Consider the following 7,960-nt stretch of genomic DNA (forward strand, 5'->3'; position numbering starts at 1 on the left):
TGGTTTAGTTTTGGTAAATGGTATTTATCTAAAAAAGCGTCCATTTCTTTTACATTTTCCAGTTTTGTGGCATACAGGCTTTTGTAGTAAGATCTAATGACTCTCTGAATTTCCTCTGTGTCTGTGGTTATGTCCCCCTTTTCCTTTCTGATCTTATTAATTTGCGTGTTCTCACTCTGTCGTTTGATTAGTTTGGATAGGGGTTTATCAATCTTGTTGATTTTCTCCAGGAACCAGCTTTTTGTTTCATTGATTCTTTGGATTGTTTTCTGTGTTTCTATTTTGTTGATTTCAGCCCTCAATTTGATTATTTCCAGTCTTCTACTCCTCCTAGGTGAGTCTGCTTCTTTTTTTTTCTAGAGCTTTCAAGTGGGCTGTTAAGTCTCAAATATGTGCTTTCTCTGTTTTCTTTAGGTGGGCACTTTGTGCTATGAACTTTCCTCTCAGGACTGCTTTCATAGTGTCCCATAAGTTCGAGTATGTTGTTTCTTTATTTTCATTGAATTCAAGGAAGACTTTAATTTCTTTCTTTATTTCTTCCTTAATCCAGGTATGGTTCAGTAGTTGACTGTTCAGTTTCCATGAGTTTGTAGGCTTTCTGGGGGTAGCATTGTTGTTGAATTCTAACTTTAATCCATGGTGATCTGATAAGACACAGGTGGTTACTAATATTTTTTTGTAACTGTGTAAGTTAGCTTTGTTACCAAGTATGTGGTCAATTTTAGAGAAGGTTCCATGAGCTGCAGAGAAGAAGGTATATTCTTTCCTCTTTGGGTGGAATAATCTATAGATGTCTGTTAAGTCCATTTGCTTCATTACCTCCATTAATTCTCTAATTTCTCTGTTAGGTTTCTGTCTGATTGACCTGTCCATTTGTGAGAGAGGAGTGTTGAAGTTCCTACTATTAGCGTGTGCAGTTTGATGACTGGCTTGAGTTTTACTAATGTTTCTTTTACGTACGTGGGTGCTTTTATATTAGGGGCATAGATATTCAGGATTGAGACTCCTTCCTGATGAATTGTTCCTGTTATGAGTATAAAATGTCCCTCTCCATCTCTTCTGATTGATTTAAGTTTGAAGTCAACTTTGTTAGAAATTAGTATGGCCACACCTGCTTGTTTCTTAGGTCCATTTGCTTGATAAGCCTTTTCCCAGCCCCTTACTCTGAGTAGGTGCCTGTCTTTGTGGTTGAGGTGTGTTTCTTGTAGACAGCAGAATGTTGGATCCTGTTTTCTTATCCAATCTCTTAGCCTGTGCCTTTTTATAGGTGAGTTGAGCCCATTGATATTAAGTGATATTAATGACCAGTGGTTGTTAACTCCGGTCACTTTTTTAGTAGTAGGGTTTGTGTTTTCCTTCTTTGATTTGCACTGGTGAAGAGTCTCTAGATATCTGAGTTATTGTGGTCATTGTTGGACTCCTTGGTTAGTGATTTTCCTTCTATTATTTTCTGTAAGGCTGGATTTGTGGCTACGTATTGTTTAAATTTGTTTTTTTCCTGGAAAATTTTGTTTTCTCCATTTATAGTGAATGAAAGTTTGGCTGGATATAGTAGTCTGGGCTTGCATCCGTGGTCTCTTAGTTTTTGGAGAACATCTATCCAGGACCTTCTGGCTTTCATGGTTTCCATAGAGAAGTCAGGTGTAAGTCTGATAGGTTTACCTTTATAAGTAACTTGGCCTTTTTCCTTTGCGGCTCTTAATATTCTTTCTTTATTCTGTATATTTTGTGTTTTGATTATTATATGGCGAGGGGATGTTTTCTTTTGATCCAGCCTCTTTGGTGTTCTGTATGCTTCTTGAACCTTCATAGGTACATCTGTCTTCAGGTTGGGAAAGTTTTCTTCTATAATTTTATTAAGTATATTTTCTGTACCGTTGAGCTGCATTTCTTCTCCTTCTTCTACTCCAATTATTCTTAGGTTTGGTCTTTTTATTGTGTCCCATATTTCCTGAATGTTTTGTGATGAGAGTTTGTTGGACTTGCTGTTTTCTTTGATCAGAGTGTTTATTTTCTCTATGTTATCCTCAGAATCTGAGATTCTTTCTTCTATCTCTTGTATTCTGCTGGTTATACTTGATTCTGTAGTCTCTATTCGTTTACCTAGATTTTCCATGTCCAGTCGGCCCTCTGTTTGTGTTTTCTTCTTTGCCTCCATTTCAGTTTTCAAGTCATGAACTGTTTCCATTATCTGCTTGATTGTTTTTCCTTGGTTTCCTAGGGTATCATTCACTGATTTACTCAATTCCTCGAACTTTCTATTATACTTCTCATCCATTTCTATAAGGGCATTTTTTATATGCTGTTTAAGGGTGTCAATCACTTTCATGAAATCCGTTTTTTCTACTTCTTCTTGATTAAGGTGTTCATGTCCTCCTGTTGTGGGGTCACTGGCTTCTGGTGGTTTCGCGTTGTTTTTCAGATTGTTGGGAGAATTCCTGCATTGGCATCTGCCCATCTCTTCCTCCCAATACTCCCCTTTGGATCTTCTTTTACAGGATCAGGTCTTCTTGCCCACTGATGTACCTTCCCAGTGATGTCACTCCCCAGAGATGTTTCTCCACAATGATGTTTCACTCGGTGCCCAGAGGTGCCCAGATCGAAACTCCACGCTTCTTGGTTAGCTCGCGAACAAAGGGCCCACCCCGCTCGCTGCGGGCAGGCTATGGGAACAAAGGAGCTACCGGCCACCCCTTTGTCCTCCCGGTTCGGATTCGGTCCCAGCGTCCTAGCAGGCTCGGCAGGGAGGCCACTGTATTCTTTTAAACACTGCTTGGCCCATCAGCTCTAGCCTCTTAATGGCTAATTCTCACATCTTGATTAACCCATTTCTAATATTCTGGGCAGCACCATGAGGGGATGGCTTACCAGGAAGGATCTTAACCTGCGTCCATCTTGGAGAGGAGAGCTATAGCGTCTGTCTCACTGCCTTCTTTCTCCCAGCATTCTGTTCTGTCTTCCCTGCCTACCTAATTTTCTGTCCTATCAAAGGGCCAAGGCAGTTTCTTTATTAAGCAATGAAAGTAACACATAGACAGATGACTCTCCTCCTCAGTCCTCGGGTGTACAAAGTTTGAGGGCCTTGAAGGCTAGGTCAGACACTTATTGGAAATAGAGATGTAAGCCAATCATGGATTGTGAGGCAGGGTCAGTGTATTGTCCACTGCCAGTAAGCATGTCAAAGGTGACATTAAGTACAAATTTCAAATTTGTATGGGCTTGGGTCTCTGCTGCATCAGACCCATTGGAGGAAAACTGAGGGGTCAAGAATAGCCTTTAACATGGAGTACCAATTGTCATCGGTTTGAAGCTGCATGGGCCATTGTCTGAGTACTTGCTTAAAGTAACAAGAATCAGGGATTATCTGTCACCCTTGCATGCCCCTGCATGGCTCCCAGCCTGTTCCTGGCCCTGCTACCACTGGGAGAGCTCATAGATGACAAGGACAACATTGCTGGGGCCTCCAGACTCCACAGGAATGGGATGCACTCAGAAGCACTCAAGCTTATCGAAAATGGACTAGAACCACAGATATTGGATCTGGCACTGACCCTCCTCATTCATTCATATTGTAACAAACACAGGTGCTTGGCCTTGCCCTGGGCGTTGAAAGTGAGGACATATTCATCACATCTTGTCTCACTGTGACATATTAGGAAGACACCAAGGGAGCCAGTGCCTCCTTCCAGCACCACCTGGGCAGCCTTGAGTCGAGAGAGCATGCCATGGAACCAAGGATATCCTGAGAGGGGCTGATCCCCCTCAGCACCTTCTGATTCCCCCTGGAATAGGAATGACCCTGTAGCTACTTCTGGAGTATCCAGGGGAGGGGAGGGGAGAGGATTGAGAGGGGATAAACTGTCCCTGCTGGGGTCTCCTCCTCAATGGGAATGTGAGGGGGCAATTTCGGAGGAAGCAGTTCCATTGAGTCAAAGTGGGAAGCAGCAATGGAGGCAGAACTGGGTGGGGGGGGGAGGATGCTGATGACTGGTTGGAAAGGCCCCTATAAGCTCCCTGCTACAAGCGTTTGTTACTCTTGCTGGGTCCCAGCAGCAGATCCTAGCTGGGCAGACTCTCTGAATGATTCAGCCAGGCTGTCTGTGTTATCCTTTGTGAGGGAGGAGGTCCCAGGGGCCACAGGAAGGGTCATAGAATGGGGTTGATAGCAAGGCAGAGTCCTGAGCTTAGGCACTCCTGGATGTCAGATACTCAGGCCTTTACATGAAGTACATCAGTTAGTTGTCTCCAGAATATACTCTGAAGGGCCTTCTACCTTAATCACAAGCATATTCTCCCTGTTAGGCATCTCTATGGCAGTGGCTGTGCAGATATCAGTGACAGTAGAACAGGGAATGCTGAGTCATGGCTGGGATGCCTTGGGTGGTATAAAGAACTCCAAGCAACTTCTTCCTTTTTCATTTCCTTCACTTCTGAGCATTAGGTGACACTTCTGTCACTGAGGATGCCCTCTTCCCCCTGAGGTCAGCCCAGCCGCCTTTTCTCCATGACCCACTCTTGCTGGGTCAGGGGCAGCTTCTTCAGCCCCCATAAAACTGAGCAGCTCTTCTCTCTGTACCATTCCTGCTCCATCTTTCAAGGTTCTCCCTCAACGACTCAGTCCATCTCTCCCAGAGGACATGCCATCACTAGTCAATACCCTACCAACTGTCCCAGCACAACCAAGGAGTGGGAGCTGCTGTTTTCACCTAGGACTGGAGGGTCTGATGTGGTCTCCAAGGCCTAATTGGGGAGGAAGAGTCAGTGACTCCTTGCAACTGCAGGGTGCTTGGTACAGAACCTCTGACTGAGTCACCCACTGAATGGAGGGAAAAGCATTTCTTGAGCTTTGACTTTGAGGACATTGTAGAGGAGGAAGAGACTGAGGAAGGAGGGGGACCAGCTAAGTCCTCAGAAGATAGAGATGGGCCCAACACAGCCAGGGACCCTCCTACCCTGCAGCTGTCAAGGGACAAGTCATGTGGTGGTGCAATCACCACACCAGGGCTCAATGGGGCCAAGACAGGTAGGGAGAGTCAGCCCGAGGCCCAGGCCACCTCAGCTTTGAACTGTAGGAATAGCTCAGCAAAATGGCCAGAAAAGGCAGCTTCTGCTCCAGGCTCTGCATATTGTGTGTGGGAGACCAGGTAGAGGCAAAAAGAGTAGGCAAGATCCAGGGCAGCAGCCCTCACATGGAACTCACAGACCTCTTACCAACTTGGGGGAGGGAGTGGTGGCAACACTGGTGGAGAAGGAAGACCCCATCCTCTGGGGACAGGACACCAATCATGATGGACCCCAGGAGGAGCCTGTGAGGAGGGGCAGCAAAGAAGAAAATGACCAGAAGACACAGGGTGAGCAGGAACAACTGCATCTCAGCCAAACTAGTGGAAGTAGCAGTCATCTACTTCCAATCCCAGAACGTTCCAATCCCAGAAGGGAAAGGGGATTCAACCACAGTCGAACATTCAAAGCCTTTCCATGAATTAAGAGACTGGCCACCGCCCTGATGGCTCTTAGCTGGCGGTCACATAACCGGATGTTACGGGAGAGAAGTGGATAGAAAAGGTCCAAAAGTCCACACTCTGAAGAGCAGTCGGAACTCCCCATTAAAGCAAGAGAACCTTCAGATAATCCCAGAGAATGGCCCTGGGCAAAAGTCATCAGTTGCTCTCAGTCCTCGAAGGAGGGAGTCCGCATGAAGACAAGGACAAGGACAGATGGGAAGGGGAAAGTAGTGTTTGCAGACCCAACGGAGAGTGCTGCTTGTGGTGAGGGACTTGTGTGATTTGTTAAGCCACAACCATACACTCACACAGTGTCTCCAGGCAAAAGGACCAGTTGGAGGGTCGTTTATTGGTTCTACCTCCTGGGTGATCAGCACTTCTGTGGAGGTACCAGGATCAACCCTGTCACGATGGAGAGTTCCTAACCAGGAAGACAAACAGGGGAAAGCAAGGAAATGGAAAGCAAAAGAAGGGCTCAACTCACCGAAAACAGCCAAAGGGGGTAAACTCAAGACCCTGGCTGGTGGAGAGTCACTCTGGGAATGGCAGTGAGAGCAGCAAACAAGAAAGAAAATGCCCAAAATGAGTATTAGGAGAACCCAAAAGGCAAGCAAAAGGAAAAGGTTCATCTACGCTGGGTGCCAGTTGTTGCTGCCGGTTGTGTGACCCCCAGTTCCTGTGGGGCAGGGGGGGTAAAGAGGCACGGAGACAACAACACAGACTCTGGAGAATTAGCTAATAAGAGGCGACAGATATGGGCTAGACAGTGTTTAAAAGAATAGAGTTTCCATGTAATTATTTCAGGAAAAGCTAGCCGGGTGGCGGGAAGCAGCCCTGCGGCTCCTACTACACCTCCCCCAAAATGAGTCTCCTCTAACTGTAGCGTGTCCCCCAAGAAACATGCAATCTGCTCCTTCAGCTCCTGTCATAGCAGGATGACATAATCAGACACAATAAAGCACTAAATGTGAGGCTGAGGAAACATAAGAAACTCAGTAGTCAATAATCTAGTCTGGAATTGGGGACCTTGAAAGCTGCCAGAAATACTGTCTCCGCAGAACACTTAAGAAGCCACTACCTAAATAGGAAATGGTAAGCCAATAGCTACTCAATGCGATCAATGTCCTTCAAAGGCAGATCATGAGACAAAGATGCGTGTATCCTAGCTGGCCCGATCCTGATGGTGATCTTATTTCTCAAGAGTCAGCGAGTTTACATATTGTTCAGCACACAGCAACAAAGCCTCCACAGAACTTCAAACTGCCAAGAGCAGCAGCAGAGGAAGAAATCTCCATAGCCTCAGGGAAGACAGCAAAGAATTGAAATGACTAAGGTAATGAACACCTGCCTGTTCTGACTCTAGTTTGTCTACTTAGACAGTTTTTGGCCCTCTACTTCCTTTCCCACAGTGGTCATATCTGCCTTGCCAACACATTTGAGATTTCCATGGCTTTAACCACAGTTCTGGTGTTATTAACCAAAATTGGCAAATTATGTCCAAAATAACTTATGCTCTGCTGGAATGAACTAACTCAGCTAACTTTGATGTATATTATGGTCTTTGTGGTTTCTGCCTTTTAAAATGCTGTATCCTGGGGCTGGAGAGATAGCTCAGTAGTTCAGAGCACTGGTTGCTCTTCCAGAGGTCCTGAGTTCAGTTCCCAACAACCACATGGTGGCTCACGACCATCGATAATGAGATCTTGTGCCCTCTTCTGGCATATAGACAGAACACTGCATACATAATAAATCTTTTCAAAAATTGCTGCATCCCTGAGCTTGGATAACAAGAGAATTTTCAGAGGTACAAGCCCATTCTTGGTCTGGCCATCAATAGCAAGGATTTAAAACTTTTTTTTTTTGGTTTTCTGAGACAAGGTTCCTCTGTATAGCTTTGGAGCCTGTCCTGGAACTCACTCTGTAGACCAGGATGGCCTTGAACTCACAGAGATTTGTCTGCCTCTGCCTCCTGAGTGCTGGAATAAAAGGCGTGCACTGCCACCACCTGGCTCATATTATTATCACAATCAGTTTTTTTAAGATTTAGTTTTATTTTGGACTTAAAACTTTTAACTGGCTTAGTCAGCATGGCCATCAATACCTGTCTCACACGTATCATTACAAGAATAAACTTTTAAAAACATATATTCGTAACAGTGATGTCCATGTTCACAGGTATCAGGCATGTTTCTAGCTGTCTTACCTTCTAAAGGAATTCAGCTTAATGTCACATATTATTAAAAGCACACTTTCTTAGACTATTTCTCAGTATTTTGGGGATGCCTATGCATCAATGTGATAGACTATTGTCCCAAGTTCCGTTTTATTCTTTTTTAGTTTACTGAAACAATGCCAACAGTTTGTTGCTATCTGTATGCCCAAATTTTCACCTAATAGTTAAGTTCTCTCAGCAGGGGGTTTCATAGCTGATACCCTGATGGTTTCAACCCAGGACT

At 44.8% G+C, this 7,960-nt stretch overlaps 1 pseudogene; it reads right to left on the reverse strand.

Annotated features, from left to right (window-relative positions):
- Window positions 1-3,360: 3,360 nt before the first annotated feature.
- LOC121439871 lies at window positions 3,361-5,287 on the reverse strand (annotated as a pseudogene).
- Window positions 5,288-7,960: the final 2,673 nt, after the last annotated feature.

Source organism: Microtus oregoni, unplaced genomic scaffold (assembly GCF_018167655.1).
Source record: "Microtus oregoni isolate MIOR12 unplaced genomic scaffold, Mior012 000063F_ref0000156, whole genome shotgun sequence".
NCBI classification, from domain to species: Eukaryota; Metazoa; Chordata; class Mammalia; order Rodentia; family Cricetidae; genus Microtus; species Microtus oregoni.